Raw genomic sequence first — 17,851 nt, forward strand, 5'->3', positions numbered from 1 at the left:
GGACATTTGAAGAACGTCGTTTACATTCATATGCCGGAAAAACTCGACCAACTCCGTTAACTCATCACGGACGCCTGCCGAGCAATTACACCTGGAATGTTTCAGTGCCCAAGACGATCTATTGGACACCGGGCCCGAATGTGCATAAACCGAAACGCTCATCACATCGAGCATTTACTGAGATAACATTGTCAGTGCAGTTGTGTTCCTATTATTTCCGGTCTGTATATGTCCGGCCTGCTAACTAATCGGCCCTTCTTAGGGCCACAACAACATTCATTCACACACAATTTGCATAGAAGCGGGTATTGAACTTACATTGCGTGCGGAGCGTATTAAACAAATATTTCAAATATTTGTAATCTTCGCCCTGGACTCGAAACTCCCACCTAACCTTCAACCCCGCTCCTCCACGCCTTTTACAACTACACTACGGTCCCGTACGGCACATTGCGCAGCTTATAGCAAGTATTAGGTTTACTGCGGTCACAATATCAATTTAGTGTTTCCCCGGCGTGTCCGTTTGATATGATCTAGAAGGCACACGCATGTCTTCTAGTGTTTAATACGAGTATAATAAACGGCGACCTATCATGGTGAGGCGATAAATACCAAGATGTCCGGTTGTGTTGTCTGAGCATACCGGCAGGGCAGATGTTTTCAGGGCGGAAAGAATAGCGTGGGTTGCATAAAATTACATTGGAAGGGGCGGCTGAATCACGCTGTATGTGTTAAGGAGGTACGTAAACCTTTGCCAACCGCTAAAAATAAAGAAAATTTGTTATTATTATTATTATTATTATTATTATTATTATTATTGTTGTTGTTGTTGTTGTTGTTGTTGTTGTTGTTGTTACGGGGATATCGCGGTAGACAGAGGTGTAAGAATGTGCTGGCATGAATGCGTGGAAAGAGAAAAGATTAAATATTAATTTAAAACTTTAAAATTTGCGATAATTTTTCTTTCTTAGATGTTTTTCTTTTCAAATATCAGGTACAAATATTCGCTCGAGAGCTTGAGTAACACTATTAGAAAGGTCTAGTATAATCAAATAACAATTTTACTAACTGAGCTTAAAGCTCCCAATTGCAAAGGTAACACTGCTCCATTCAATAACTCTTCTAGGAGACTATGTTCCAGAATTTACAACAGTAGAAAAAGAGCGTCGTTGCTCCACACAATTACTCTCTAGGAGACTATTCTCCAACATTTACAAGTTCCAAGCCTATTAAAGGCGCAACCTACTTTTAACAAAAACCGACAGTATTCACTGTCTTATCTGCTCAACAGTCTGATTTACCTTGAAAGAAAATGAATAACAGAAGTTGACTTTAACAGGGGCAAAAAGTACCCATTCTACGTGGCCTTATTTAAAAACAAAATTTAAAGTTACTGGCGGAAAATCAAAATGTTAAAAGGCGAACTCTAGCACTATTTGAAATTCACATGAAATTACCTAAAACCCTATGTGGGCTTATGGCCCGACGTTACAGAGGCTAAGCCACTACGGATGTGACTAAACGAAATATTTTTTTAAAGGTACGAGATAGATTTTTGAGGTTACAAAATCCTAGTCACCTCAAGACCAAGGTGAAGGGGAATACAAGAGGGTTCCCATTCTTTATTCCCTAAGTTACGTGAAGTTTTTTAGATTAGTTGAAAGGTTGGATCTAGAAATAGAAGTTTACATTACTAAAGAATTTTGAAACCTTCCTCTCAAACTATCTTGCAAAGACAATTACATGATTACATTTCCTTAAGTTGGTGGACCTCCCGGCAATGGACGAGGCAGCCCTTCCCCTGCCTCCGCTATTAACACACACTAAACCTCTTGACTGGAGCGATCGAAAGACAACATGGCTCGAAATGTCCCAGCTCTTATAGCAGAGAAGAAGGTTCGAGATCTCTCTGGGCCGATGCCCTGACATACCCCCAATTTCCATTGGACAATCAAATAAATATCAAAATGTTCTCATTGGCGAAGTAAATAAATGTACAAAATTCCATATTAGCTACAATATTAAGTTGGCGGGAAGATATAGAAGTGTTGATAACTTTGGAACACCAAAAACAATTTACAAACAATTCAGTTTTACCAATTAATTATTAGGATATTTCTCTTCAAATTTGATTGCCCATCAGAGGGAGTACCTAGGTTGACAGTAGAGACATCTGTCGAAAAGCGTTCAAACTTCTTCTATCACATAGTTTAAAGTACAAATTGCAGATGGCCTTCTAAAAGGCGCTTAATTTAAATATACGAAGAGGTTATTATTATTATTATTATTATTATTATTATTATTATTATTATTATTATTATTATTATTATTATTATTATTATTATTATTAGGGCTCGGAATTTGAGTTAAAAAACCTTTTTTCTCGAGTGTCCGAAGACGAGGCGCAACATAATATAAGTTCATTCTGGGTCTTTGTCCTTTATCTGCTTTTTTCGGCGTTTTTGGCTTATTGGTCATTTTTAGCCTTTTTGGGTCTTAAAGGCTTTTTGGGCAACTTCACCTTCTTTCGACTAAATTTTTACTGCCCATTCTAAATTCAAATCATCATTAGTATCATCCATTAAATCTCAAACATATTTTTTCGAGTAAATACATGTATTTGAACCATATCTGACAAGTGCCCGCTTCTGTGGTGTAGTGGTTAGTGTGATTAGCTGCCATTCCCGGAGGCTCGGGTTCGATTCCCGGCTCTGCCACGAAATTTGAAAAGTGGTACGAGGGCTGGAACGGGGTCCACTCAGCCTCGGGAGGTCAACTCAGTAGAGGTGGATTCGATTCCCACCTCAGCCTTCCTGGAAGTGGTTTTCCGTGGTTTCCCACTTCTCTAGGCAAATGCCGGGATGGTAGCTGACTTAAGGCCACGGCCGCTTCCTTCCCTCTTCCTCGTCTATACCTTCCAATCTTCTCATCCCCCACCAAGGTTCCTGTTGAGCATAGCAGGTGAGGCCGCCTGGGCGAGGTACTGATCATCCTCCCCAGTTGTATCCCCGACGCAATGTCTCACGCTCCAGGACACTGCCCTTGAGGCGGTAGAAGTGGGATCCCTCGCTGAGTCCGAGCGAAAAACCAACTCTGGAGGGTAAGCAGATTAAGAAAAAAGAAAGAAAGAAAGAAAGAAAGATCTGACAAGAGAGAAAGTGAAATGAAGATGAAATTAAATTAAATGAAAAATGAAACTAGTGCTTGAAAAATCACGAGTATCGAATTTTGTCCCAAGATGGGTGAAATTTTAAAAGGAGAAAAATTTTATGTGAGTGGTTTTGAGAAGGAAGATGTCACTTGCTTCAAGTATGAACCCTTAAAATCCGCTCATATTTCTCGATGTTTTGCAACGTGCTATCTGAAAACCGACGATCTTTTACGGGATGACTATTGTGATATACTGCAGAGCCAAATGAAGTAAGGTTTCCGAATTCCAATTTTGTAACGCAAGAGTTGTTAAGCCAAATTGCGATTCCAGTTGTACCAATTTCAATTTCTTTCTCCAGGATGTCCATTGCGGTTTCGCTGAATTCATTCTCGTTGGAAAAACTATTACATTCTGAATTCTGCAAGTACTTTCGTAACAAGGAATTCCTTTTTATATTATGTTATTCTAAAAATATATAATGTCTAAAAGAAGAAGTATTCCACTCATATATTTTTGCATACATGTTGCATACCACCAGAATTTTGCATTTAAAAAATTACATTCCTTCATTAAATATGTCATTAAAACTAAAAATATGAATGAATTCTATCGCATTTTTACATCCTGTTTTTCTGTTTTTATGTTCTTTTTGGATAGTTTTAGTTCTTTCTATAGGTTTCTTTTATGCAATTTATATGTCTTCAACTTCCAAACCCTAATTATCATCATTATCATCATTATCATCATCATCATCATCATCATCACCACGTCTTTCATCATCTTCAACAATGACGGCGCGCTGGCGCAGTGGTCTAGTCACACGGCTCCCAGCTCGCAGCCGTCTTGCAAAAACGTCACTGAGTTCTCCTTCCAAACCAAACAAAACCCCATGGCGCAAAAGCCCCGAAGTGCCATGACCTATCAAGTGACCGCTGTTCAGCCCAAAGACTTGCAGATTATGAGGTGTCACGTGGTCAGGATGACGAATCCTCTCGGCCATTTTTCTTGGCTTTCTAGACCTGGGCCGCCATCTCATCGTCGGACAGCTCCTTAATTGTAATCACGTAGGCTGGGTGGACCTCGAACCAGCCCTCAGGTCCAGGTAAAATTCCCTGGTCTGGCCGGAAATCGAACACGCGGCCTCCGAGTAAGAGGCAGGCATGCTACCCCTACACCGCGGGCCGGCAAAGGGAATTGAGCCAACGGCAGATGGTGTCCCCAAGCGGTCACCCATCCAAGTACTGACCACGCCCAATGTTGCTTAACTGCGGTGAACGGACGAGAACCGGTGTATTCAACATGGTATGGACGTTGGCGAGTTCTCCTTCCTCCCAAACAATATAAAATGTTACATTAATATTAAGGAATTAAAGAAAGAATAAACAAATTAATATTTATATTTTATTTCTTCGATCAGCCCGTTGTTCCGCTCAGACTTGCCACTTCACTATACGTCAATAATTTTACTTATTTTTACATCCCTTCAATTGCTTCAGGCTTTAAGAGACTCTTGGGTGTAAGCATTTTGTCCCAAATAAGTTGTTTAACATGCCAGAAGCCAACGAAACGGACTTGCCGGGTTTAAACACGCTCAAATACACCACTGACCTTAGTCGGGGTTGAACCTGATATCTCGGGAACGAAAGAACAACGACTAATCGACTGTGCAGTTGAGGTGCACTCATTAAGTAAATAGTCCTCATAACCGTCTCGTTTCTAGCTCCAACATGTACCAACAATGAAAACAGCCACCTTTAAGCATTCGAATTAATCTACAGTTCCCAAACTCTCGAACTCATTTTCAGAGGGTATACGCTCGATTAAACCAATATCTTCATTACTCTGGAACCTCTCTCTGCTCCATTAGTATAGCAGACCTACGCTGATATCGCGAGATAGGCCCAACGTGAGCACAGCTGCAAGGGAAATCTCAATTAAAGGAGGAATTAGATGTCAATAAAATGAACCGAGTGTAAATGAAAAGAGGGACAAAAGCTTACAACAGATCAGAGAAGGAACAAATTGCTTCCAAGAATTGAGGTTGTGATTTGTTTGTAGCGCGCTGAGGAATGTCCCTGATATTGCAGCTGAGTCATATTGCCGACGAAGCTATCGACAGAAATTGATTTTAATTCGGTAATTGAACATTTTAATGACATTTTAAGTTGAATTGTAATTAAATATCGGTGAAACTCAAATAGAATGAGCGTAATGGAAGTCATTAGTGAAACAAGCTTAAAGGGATTATGAAGAAAAAGTATACACATAAAATGCATTAAAATATTTTCGCATTCGTCGCGTTCGTGCACGTTCTATTACAGTAAGACCTAAATGTTGGAAATGCTCTCAATTGTTGCCTTACCGGGGCACGACCTTAATTGAATATTTAATATTTACGATCAACTTATACTTCAAATTAAGTCTTCAGTTATTAAGACATGACGAGTGCATACAGGCATAATTCGTGCCAAAGATGTCAAGAACAGAGCGAAAATGAACAGCCGGATACGAATTTTCAAATTTCGGGTTTCGTAGCCGATCCTCTAACAATTGAGATACGGTGGCCTTAGGATTTTTGCTTTGTTGACAAGTTAACGATCGGGATATTGCGATGTTTTTGTTAATAATAACTTATGCAACCGATCAGATTCCACCGGTGTCGGGTTGAGCACTTTTTCTTCTGTACTTAACATTCCTTTAGCATGTACTATATACCGGGTGGGACAGCTACCCCTATTTTTTCCCCAAAAATATGCAGCCAGCTAGGATTTAAATGCTTCATAGTCCTATCTTACACAGAATCTTACAGCAAGTTTATGTGTAGTTAGTACGATACAGGCTTCCGCGCAAAATTCGAGAACGGTACACTCGAAATCTTTCGTATCTCGTGAACAGAAATATTCATTTCAGGCAAGAAATCAGTACAGCCCTCGGAACCACCCAGAACCTGCTTACAGACTCTCTCTCATTGGTCACATCCATCAGACGCGTTAACACATGCACACATCTGAAGAGTGAAGGGAGGTGGAGAAAACGGAAGTACGAGGATATCTAGCATGCATGAAACACACGCGGAGGGGAAGGTAATTGCTTGCCCCCTGCCCACACGTCCTACTGGCTTGACAACGAAGGGAGAGGGGAATGAAGGGAGAAACCACACGCCTCCTTCAAGGCAAAAGACGTAAAAACGGTCCGTTAATGATATCTCCCTTATTAAACCTCGTATCGAAATGATACACATGAGAAAAAAAGTTTAGAAATTAATTTCTACCAAGGTAGGTAGATTTCCATTAAATTTGGTTGTGTATATTTTGTGGAAGTGCAAAATCACTGTTTCGGTTTCGTATAAACCCCCAGTCAGTTCAGGGATTTAGAAACAATATTTGCCCTAAAACCTATCAAGGACAGGTGTATTCTAAATATGAGTCTTGGTGGAAATACATCCAGTAGTTTGTAGCACTCGCGTACATACGGCGTAATTAAGGAAGAAATATACAGGGCGAGTTGGCCGTGCGCGTAGAGGCGCGCGGCTGTGAGCTTGCATCCGGGAGATAGTAGGTTCGAATCCCACTATCGGCAGCCCTGAAATGGTTTTCCGCTGTTTCCCATTTTCAAACCAGGCAAATGCTGGGGCTGTACCTTAATTAAGGCCACGGCCGCTTCCTTCCAACTCCTAGGCCTTTCCTATCCCATCGTCGCCATAAGACCTATCTGTGTCGGTGCGACGTAAAGCCCATAGCAAAAAAAGGAAGAAATAATACAGTTAAGAAAGTTGAAAGTAATAGAAAATGCATTATAACTGAGGACAGCCGGATAACGACAAATATGTAAATGCCAAGTGAATGTATTGGAAAATCAAATGCCCCTCAATAAATTATGCTAGTGTGAGTTATGGATATAATAAAGCGGTAACAGAGGAGAAATTAGGTCCAGTGATTCTTAGGTAAACAAATAATAAGAACATGACTAATGGTGTTATTACTTAATCTATTAGAGGGCGGTTATAACATCCAACGATATTCCGCCAATATCGCGCAGATAGGCCGATTGACGCCTCTCTTGCCTTCTACCCAAGGAACAACCACGAATTTAAAAGCATGATGAGGAAAATGGCAATACGTTACTTCCCTGCTGGCATGCAGTCAGGGACGTTGCCATGGTAACCTGTAGGTTCGTTGTCGGTCTGTCGGTCACTCAATGCAGAGCATGATACCAGCGGAAAATTGTAAATTTCTCCGTCATGTGAAGAGTAAGGTAAATTATGAACATAACGAAAGTTGTTTATAATGAAGAGACGTTTAACGTACGGTAAACGAAGTTTACAGAAAATCAATAGTATAAGAGAAAATGGAGGAAAACCATTCTGGTTTTCCTATAAACCCCCCGTCTATTCAAAGATTTTCAAATGATATGCATATCGAAACCTTCCCCGGGATGAGTGTACTCTAAATATGAAGCTTGGTTGAGATCTATCCAGCCGTTTCGAAGTGATGGTGGAGAAACCATTCTGGTTTTCGTATAAGGCCCCGGTCTATTCAAAGGTTTTAAAATAATATGCATATCGAAACCTTCCCCGGGATGAGTATACTCTAAATATGAAATTTGGTTGAGATCTATCCAGCCGTTTCGACGTGAGGATGGAAAAACCATTCAGGTTTTCCTATAAACCCCCCGTCTATTCAAAGATTTTAAAATGATATGCATATCGAAACCTTCCCCGGAATGAGTGTACTCTAAATATGAAGTTTGGTTGAGATCTATCCAGCCGTTTCGACGTGATGGTGGAAAAACCATTCTGGTTTTCCTATAAACTCCCCGTGTATTCAAAGATTTTAAAATGATATGCATATCGGAACCTTCCTCGGGATGAGTATACTTTAAATATGAAGTTTGGTTGAGATCTATCCAGCCGTTTCGACGTGATGGTGGAACAGATAAACAGACAGACAAACAGACAAACAGACACGAAACGTAAAAAGCACCGATTCGGTCTTGAGTTGACCTAAAACGGATAAATATCTGAAAAATTGGCAAAACAAAAGAAATCACAGACAGCGGACCCCCTACAATTTTATTTATATAGATAACATTACATAGAGTTTTAGATTACGTGAACATACTAATTTAACTTCAACAAGGAGAGATTTTTTAAGTTCAGCAGTATTTTTACACGGTGTTTAACACCCCCTTGTAGTACGATAATTTTGCCATCAGAAGTCCACACCTGCTTTTCTCCGAAGATGGAAATTGCCTGTTTCAAAAGGTGATGTCTGGGGGAGGCAAGATCTTCACGAATCGTCACCTTGGATCCACGTAACAGCCTCTTCGCACGGAAAACTGCTGATCTCTTGGTGTAGGAGACAAATTTACATATAATAGCCCTTGACTTCCCAGACCCAGGGGCTCCAACCCTTTGCGAGCGGTCAATACCTTCCGCGCTTAAGGGGACCTTCAATGTTTGGGCCACATTGAGCACTAAGTGAGATGTATCCTCACCAGATTCTTCGGGCAACCCAGAAATTCGAATAATATTTCGCCTCTGGCATTGTTAAATTTCGTCCATTTTATGATTTGATAAAGATTTCAGCTCCAGAATTGCATTTTCACGACCTTTTAACTCATTTCTTAAATCGCTGATAACTTAAGAATTGAAGTCTATTGTTTCTTTTAGTTCTATACAAACTTTTGGTGCAAGAACTGTTACTAAGGGTTGAAGGAAGTCCCTATTTTGTAATAAGTTCCCCACTAAACCTTGCACCAAGGTCACAATCTTGTCCTCAGTTAAATTAGTGTTACCTGTGGTGTAGGAGGGCGCTGTGTTCAGCATGTTGGTGTTGCCGCTAGCAAGGCCCCACACTGCTGGCTGCGCAGAAGTGTGTGACTGGGGAAGACATGTCCATGCGCGTACCGCCATGTTGTGGGCGCTCCTCAGCTAGACGCGGAGATCGTATGGAATTCATGCTTTAACTTACATTTCGCACACATGAAAACATGCGCCTTATAAAATTAATGACAGCCCACAGCGACTACCGTGTACACACGCAATAATTATACATAATATCAAGACTGTGGTAATATTAAAATATACTTCTGTATAAAAACTGAACAATCTACACAAATCCTTTGCATAGCCTATAGGTGGCGCACTTTAAAAAAAAAAAACTTTAGCAGACTGAATAAGAAGACTGAAAAATACACTACTACAAAAATACTCTAGCGGTACCTCGAAAATGATCATGTCGCTCACTTTAATATAAGGGTCATATTTGTAACTGATGTGTTTGAACATTGTACGTACAAGAAGGCCAGACTCAAAGGACGAGAATCACGTGGCAATCTGTCTCTTGAGAAACCTAGGATCAACAATTATTTAGCTTTATTGAAAATATGAAGACATGTTCAAAAAGCGGTCTACAACTTCAGTATGATTACATATCGTGGGATAAAAATTACCTGTCTCTCAGTAGACTGGAGAACACATAAATTAAATATTTACAAACTCCTGTACCGATAGCAATAATATTCATTATCAACAAAAAAGGAAAAAAATGTGAAATAAAATCTTTCTATGAAAGGTACATTGCTGATGTTTCCTCTCAGATACGTCATTGCAGCAAATTTTACTCAATTATCTGAACAGATTGTTTAAAAAGTACATGACTGCAGAAATCTTTCTAAAACAATCAGATACATGTTTTATCATTTTCTGAATATGAAATGCCGGCTCTGCGGTGTAGGGGTAGCGTGTCTACTTCTTACCCGGAGGCTCCGGGTTGAGTCCCTGGCCAGGTCGGAGATTTGTACCTGGATCTGAGTGCTGATTCGAGGTCCACTCAGCATACGTGATTACAAGTGCGGAGCTATCAGACGGTGACATAACGGCCGAGAGGATTCGCCGCGCTGACCACATGACACCTCGTAATCTGCAGGCCTTCAAGCTGAGCAACGGTCGCTTGGTAGGCCATGGCCTTTCGGGCCTGTTGTGCCATGGGGTTTGGTTTGGTTTGGTTTGGTTTGGTTTGGTTTGGTTTGGTTTGGTTTGGTTTGGTTTGGTTTGGTTTGGTTTGGTTTGGTTTGGTTTGGTTTGGTTTGGTTTGGTTTGGTTTGGTTTGGTTTGGTTTGGTTTGGTTTGGTTTGGTTTGGTTTGGTTTGGTTTGGTTTGGTTTGGTTTGGTTTGGTTTGGTTTGGTTTGGTTTGGTTTGGTTTGGTTTGGTTTGGTTTGGTTTGGTTTGGTTTGGTTTGGTTTGGTTTGGTTTGGTTTGGTTTGGTTTGGTTTGGTTTGGTTTGGTTTGGTTTGGTTTGGTTTGGTTTGGTTTGGTTTGGTTTGGTTTGGTTTGGTTTGGTTTGGTTTGGTTTGGTTTGGTTTGGTTTGGTTTGGTTTGGTTTGGTTTGGTTTGGTTTGGTTTGGTTTGGTTTGGTTTGGTTTGGTTTGGTTTGGTTTGGTTTGGTTTGGTTTGGTTTGGTTTGGTTTGGTTTGGTTTGGTTTGGTTTGGTTTGGTTTGGTTTGGTTTGGTTTGGTTTGGTTTGGTTTGGTTTGGTTTGGTTTGGTTTGGTTTGGTTTGGTTTGGTTTGGTTTGGTTTGGTTTGGTTTGGTTTGGTTTGGTTTGGTTTGGTTTGGTTTGGTTTGGTTTGGTTTGGTTTGGTTTGGTTTGGTTTGGTTTGGTTTGGTTTGGTTTGGTTTGGTTTGGTTTGGTTTGGTTTGGTTTGGTTTGGTTTGGTTTGGTTTGGGTTTGGGTTTGGGTTTGAAATAACGTAATTGGATGAGTAGAAGTTAAATTATCGTGTTTGTGTGATTTGGATTTATGTAAATGCTGCCTGACATTCGTTACACTGGTTTTCTATTGTGTATTTCTTAAAATGAAATTAATGTCTAGGGTTAGTTTGAGTTTCTCTGCGTGGTTTAGGCTTAAGTTTTATTTTTTACAATTTGCTTTACGTCGCACCGGCACAGATAAGTCTTATGGCGACGATGGGATGGGAAATGACTAGGAATTGGAAGGAAGAGACCGTGGCCTTAATTAAAAGTACAGCCCCCAGCATTTGTCTGCTATGAAAATGGGAAACCACGGAAAACCATCTTCAGGGCTGCCGACAGTGGGGTTCGAACCCACTATACCCCGGATGCAAGCTCACAGCTGTGCGGTCCTAACAGCACGGCCAACTCGCCCGGTTAGGCTTAAGTAAGAATGTTATCATTTAAGATGTAAAACCCTCCTCATAATATTATCTTCTTAAATATTACTACTTTTACAAACTCATTCTGAATTAACATTATCTGAGCACATAAAAATTGAAAGTGCGTTCTAATTTTTCTCTAATATAAGCACCATGATTTACACCAGAAAGAAAATAAAATGAAATTGAAAGTAAAGCACTTGCAAACAAAAAAGATTAATATCATAGTGAAAAGTTAATTTGATTAGCGTTTTCTAATGCAGACTAGGATTGACAAGATTGTAATGAGCTTCGTTTAGACTTGATATTGTCAGATTTTTCTGGAATAGCGTATTAACAATTGTATTCTTTTATTATAAAGCAAGTGGGAAAAATTGGAGAAATTAAGACATACGATACTAATAAATCATTTTTCAGATAATTGATAATTTGAAGCAATACCTTGCCCTAATATTAGAAGGTTTTATCAAGCTGTATCAATCATATCTTACGGACTCTAGGCCCAGGTTTATCAAATTTGTAATACCGCTACACAGTACGTGTGAAGAATACGTAGTCTTTTTAAGAACAACTTTTTCGTTCTAAACAATTATCCCCGATGAATTGGAAAAAGGCAAATAAGATAAAGAAGCCTAAATATTCTAAATTTCATGTCTATGCGTTCTCTGAATCAACCACCCAACAACCTGTTTAGTTCTCGATTATGGTAAATGAAAGTTACTTTTAACAGTTCAATTTCTACTTACATGTGAAAAGAAATACCACATCCCTTCTGATAGCAGTCTGTAGCCTACAAATGAAGGCTGAACACGAATTCGCCCTCGTGAGTATCTTTCCATTCCAAAGGTAATGCCTAACTTTCGGCCTAATATTGCCAATCAATTTAACTAACATAATGTATCAGCTCCCACATTCCTTGAATATATTTGACAATATATTATCACTCCGTCACATATAATACCAAACCAGATCCACTAACAGGCATGATTCAAATCGAAAACATGCAAAGGCCTGTAAACATTACCACGTGCTAGCCATGCATTCGAAGCTGAAGCGCCCGCAACATGGCGATGCGCGAAAGTGTTCAATATTCCGCTTAGTATCAGCGCGCTATGTGAGTCTAAATAAGTAATATTAAAGTCTTTGGCCGCTAGTTGGTAGTGTGAGGGAGAGCTGCTCTTCGAGCATACATCTATGCCCGAAGGAGCTGCTCACTAACAGTTGACGACCGTGAGGCACGAGTCGAGCCAGATGGAAGAGATGGCGCTGCTTCCTGCGAGGTGGTGGTGGTGCCGTTAGTCTCCGACGGAGAGCGCTTGCGATCAGCCGAAGGTACAGTAGCAGAAGGGTGGAGGATTGAACGTCTTTGTGAACGCTGTCTAAAAACAGTTGACAAGCGTGATGTGGGAGTCATAGCTGCACCCTGCCTCTGGCCAGCTGAAGATCGCGTCACATTTCTTCTGTTTTTCTTACTTCCGGCCATACCTAACCTAACTTCAAAACTTCTTGTGGATTTAAAAGAAATAATTGCTACATTTCTACAACGAGATACACTGCCCTATCACATTCACAGGTCACTTTCACTTCTCTAAATCAGAGCTTGCACACAAGACCGTACTAAGAGTACTATACACCTTCAATACATTATGAGCCGCAACCTACGCCACCATGACACGTACAGTCGAGAGCAATGTAAACTATTAATAACAAAAGTGGTAGATTACAGCCTTGTCTAACCCCTGTAAGGAACTTGAACCTGGAACTCATTCTACCATCAATTCCCACTGTAGCCAAATCGTCAACATAAATACTATTGATTGCTTTTAATAATATACCCTTAACCACGCAGTTCCCCAGAACTGTTAACACAATTTTCCCTCGATATTCTGTCATATGCCTTCTCTAGATCTACGAAACATAAACATAAATCTCTCTTCCTCTCGTAGCATTTTTCATTTACCTGGCGCATACCGAAAATCTGATTCTAACATCCCCTCTCGAGTCAGAACCCACACTGGATTTCATCCAGCTTACTCTTAACCACTCATCGCACCCTACCTTCTTAAATCTCAGTGAACTCCTTGCCTGGTATAATGAACAATGAAATACATCGATAGTTGTTGCAATCCTTCCTCTTCCCTCGCTTTTAAATAGGTGCAATTACTGCTTTTGTTGAATCACAAGGTACCTCACTAACATTCCATGCTAATCTCATTACTCGTTGAAGCCATTTTATCCCTGCGTTTCCACTATATTTCACCTTTTCAGGTTAATTTAATCTATTCCTGCTGCTTCATGGCAGTGTAGGGTGTAGGCGGTGTAGGGGTAGCATGCCTGCCTCTTACCCGGAGGTCCCAGTTTCCATTCTCGGCCAGGTCAGGGATTTGTACCTGAATCTGAAGGCTGGTTCGAGGTTCACTCATCCTACATAATTACAATTGAGGAGCTATCTGACGGTGAGATGGCGGCCCCGGTCTAGGAAGCCATGAATAAATATCGAGAGGATCCGTCGTGCTGACCACACGTCAATGCATAATCTGCAGGTCTTCGGGCTGAGCAGCGGTCGCTTGGTAGGCCATGGCTCTTCGGGCTGTTGCGCCATGCGTTTTGGTTCGGTTTGGTTTATGGCAATGGAGTTTATTCACTTTCCACTTCCTCAAGAATAATTTCTCCCACATTATTGTCCTCCTCCCCATGAGCTCCGTTATCCGTGAAGTCCCCACAGATAGTTCCTTTTTTCGTTGAAATTTTCAAAATATTCCTTTCATCTGTCTAGGAATTCCCTGGGTTCTATTATGAGTTCACCTGATTTACTCTAAACACTATTCATTTCCTTCTGCCCTACCTTTCTTAGATTATTTATTACTGTCCAGAATGGTTTCCCTGCCGCTTGACCTAGCCTACCCGAAGTCTTCCAAAGACTTCATGGATTAAACAATTATTTGTTTCACTCCGTTTCTTTCATCTACGTACAATTCCCTGTCTACATCAGTCCATGTTTGGAGCCATTTTTGATACGCCTTCCTTTCACGCTTACAAGCGTTTATGGCAAGATGTTCGCTTTTCCCATCTTTACACACACAGTAAAGTTGCTCCCAGGCATTCCCTTGCTGTTTCTACTATTTAATTGTAGTTATTTCTAGTAACAGTATATTAGGTTAAGACTGGTTAAGTGTAAGAAAGGGAGTACGTCCCTAACTTTATCAGGATAAATCGATCATCTTGGTATGATTTTATATCCTGTTTGCAGTTGTCTTCGGGGTCTCTCCGTCTTCATTTCGGAGAAACTGTGGGATTGTACGTTATTTCGTTATTTCAAATCCCGAGATACCTACATCTAGACCAAATAATTTCTGGAAAGCACACTTCTGAGATCACAAGAATAACACATATTACTAGACAGAATCTGCATACTAAAACACAAGTGCTTGATAACTGTATGCGTCTTTGGTCTTTAAAATGGATCGCAGAACTATATTATCAAATACATACGAAAGTGAATTTTCTGATCATTGAATGTGAACTTCTTTCTTTCTTTCTTTCTTTCTTTCTTTCTTTCTTTATCTATGTGTTTATATTCATAACAGAGATAGTTGCTTGCTGTCATTTCTTGGTGGATACAGTACTTTCGCATCCATTTCATGGCGCAGGCTAGAGGAAAGTGCAGCTTCCACCCAAGTCCCAGTCTCATCCATGGCTGTGACAATATGGAAGCTGCTGGGATATGGGTGGAGCTGAGTAATGACATTCAGAGCACAACCGGTGCGTCCGTGTCTTATCAAAGGAGCTCATAGAGTCAGTCGTGCTGCAATAGCACTTTCTGGCCCATTGAGGAAAGCAATGGCAAACTACCTCACTCCTAATCTTGCCTAGTACGCCTCAGTTTGATGCTGCCATTGGTTTTGTGGTTTTGCTATAACAGCATAAACCTTGATGGTGCTATTTGAGGATCCAACCAGCCTCTGGGCTGATAATCTAAGATAATCTAACAGACAACAGTAATAGTTCCCCGATTACAACTGACGGTAATGACTACAGAAATAATAATAATAATAATAATAATAATAATAATAATAATAATAATAATAATAATAATAATAATAATAATAATAATAATAATGTCCGCCTCTGTGGTTAGTGGGATTAACGGCCACCCCAAAAGGCCCGGGTTCGATTCACGTGTCTGCCACGAAATTTGCAAAGTGGTACGAGGACTGGAACGGGGAATACTCAACCTCGGGAGGTCAGGTGAGTAGAGCGGGGTTCGATTCCCACCTCAGCCATCCTCGAAATAATTGCCCGTGGTTACCCACTTCTTTCTCCAGGCAAATGCCGGGATGGTACCTAACTTAAGGCTACGGCCGCTTCCTTCCCTCTTCCTTGTCTATACTTTCCAGTCTTCTTATCCCCACAAGGCCCTTCTTCAGCATAGCAGGTGAGGCCGCCTGGGCGAGGTACTGGTCTTTCTCCCCAGTGGTATCACCCCGACCCTAAGCCTCACGCTCCAGGACACTGCCCTAGAGGCGGTAGAGATGGGATCCCTCGCTGAGTCCTAGGGTAAACGGATTAAGAAAGGAAAAAAAGACATTATTATTATTATTATTATTATTATTATTATTATTATTATTATTATTATTATTATTATTACCGTGTTTTGGTGGATCAGCAGAGGTGAAAGAAGGTGCGGGCTGGAATGGGTCTAACTACAAGGCCGAAAGACTAATTAAAATTTAAATAAAGGTTATATTTTCAATAGACAACAAGATTTAACAAATTTTCACTAGGTGAAATAACAATGAAAAATCAGGTACAATTGTAACTTTACAAACGAAAGCACAAGTTAAGAGGTCTTTACAAATTCTGGGCTTCGAGCCCCAAGTTATAATTCCTGAGCCCTCAGCTCACAACCACAAATTACCAAAGGGCAGAAAACCCCTCATTACATGGAGCACTTGCTCCCAACTTTTAACCTCAAGCCTCCCAGAGGCACTTTTCAAACACAAGAAAGAGCTGAGCCGCTTTCAATTTTCCAAGCCTATTAAAGGCAATACCAGACTATTACAAAAATTGCCATCAAGGCACCACTTACAAGAATTAAACAGGGGTATCTCGTACCCACCCTACAGGGCCTTAAAAGATAAATAAAAGGTTAATTACATGGCCCAAAATACCAATATGAATGGAGGCGTTGCTTGCGCTCCTACATGAAAGCTTGTTAAAACCTAAGTGGTGCTAGGCCGATTCACCAGGGGCTATTCCCACACTAGGGAGGTGACTCGTATAAGAAATTGTTAATACATTAGGAAAGAGAAGAAAATCGGTTATGAAAACGTAGTCACCTCAGATCAAAATGAAGGGGAGCTCGAGAGGGTAAAGCACTCTCTATCCCCGATTTACAGTTAAAGTAACATGAAAATTTTACATAAACCGGCACTAAGTTACATTTATAGAAGGGTAGGTTTACATGAAAAAGATTCGGACCTTCCCCGAGGGCTAAACTGCTGAGCTAGCAAGAATTAAAGATGTTAAAAGGCCATTACCTTGTAGAAGAGCTGCTGGCGGATGAAAGAGGCGCTTCCCGCCTCCTGCCATACTTCCATACACTAAGCTAGATGTTGTACGAGTGGCCGAGAGACCAGAAAATCAGCAGCTTTTATACCCTCGCGGAAGATTCGAGGCTTTCATGAATAATTAAGACACACCCACATGCGTTTATTGGTCGGCTAAAAGTTACAAGTCAAAAATGAAGAATAAACCTGTGATTGGAGGGAAATTAAATACAGAAATTACTGATTGAGTAAATTCAAAACAGGCGGAAAGAAAGGATTAATATGCCAACCCACCAACGAAAGAACGAAATTTAGTAAAGACAACAACTTATGAATACAAAATATCTTCAAGAAAAGTTCCTTCACTTCGCACCAGGGTGCATGATCATAGTTTTTGGTAGAGACATCTGCGAGAGAATGTCCACACTTCTTGATAATTAGTAAAAAAAAAACAATTCGAAATTAACACAGTGACATCTTCAGATAAACGGTTGAATTAATTCAGTTTTAAAGTTCAGAGTTTCAGCTGTAGAGGAGTACTTTAAGGCGGAAAATTCAAATGTGCGGCGTATAGGTGTACCAACCGGTACAATTATTATTATGATTATTATTATTATTATTATTATTATTATTATTATTATTATTATTATTATTATTACAAATGCATACATTCTTAACAATCAGCAGAGAAACAGGGAAGACAAAGGAATACAAGAAGGAGTCAAAGACACTAAAATAATAATTATCATACATGGGGTTTTAATTTAACATACCAGTGTCACTAATCATATTATCTTACGTGCTCTCAGTCTCTTCTTATGCCGTACCTCAGATGAATAAAGTATTTAGGGAAACAATGTTTAATTTATTCCGATGATCAGAACTGTGCGTGTTGTCCTTACCATTGTGGAATGTGGGTTACAGTAAACATTCCAAATATTCGCATAAAATGACGATTATTTAGCGGGCGAGTTGG

At 40.3% G+C, this 17,851-nt stretch overlaps 1 pseudogene; it reads right to left on the reverse strand.

The window, feature by feature from the left end:
* Nucleotides 1-4,348: 4,348 nt before the first annotated feature.
* LOC136864986 (5S ribosomal RNA) lies at nucleotides 4,349-4,467 on the reverse strand (annotated as a pseudogene).
* Between the last annotated feature and the right edge of the window lie 13,384 nt (nucleotides 4,468-17,851).

This window comes from Anabrus simplex, chromosome 2 (assembly GCF_040414725.1).
Source record: "Anabrus simplex isolate iqAnaSimp1 chromosome 2, ASM4041472v1, whole genome shotgun sequence".
Taxonomy (NCBI): Eukaryota; Metazoa; Arthropoda; class Insecta; order Orthoptera; family Tettigoniidae; genus Anabrus; species Anabrus simplex.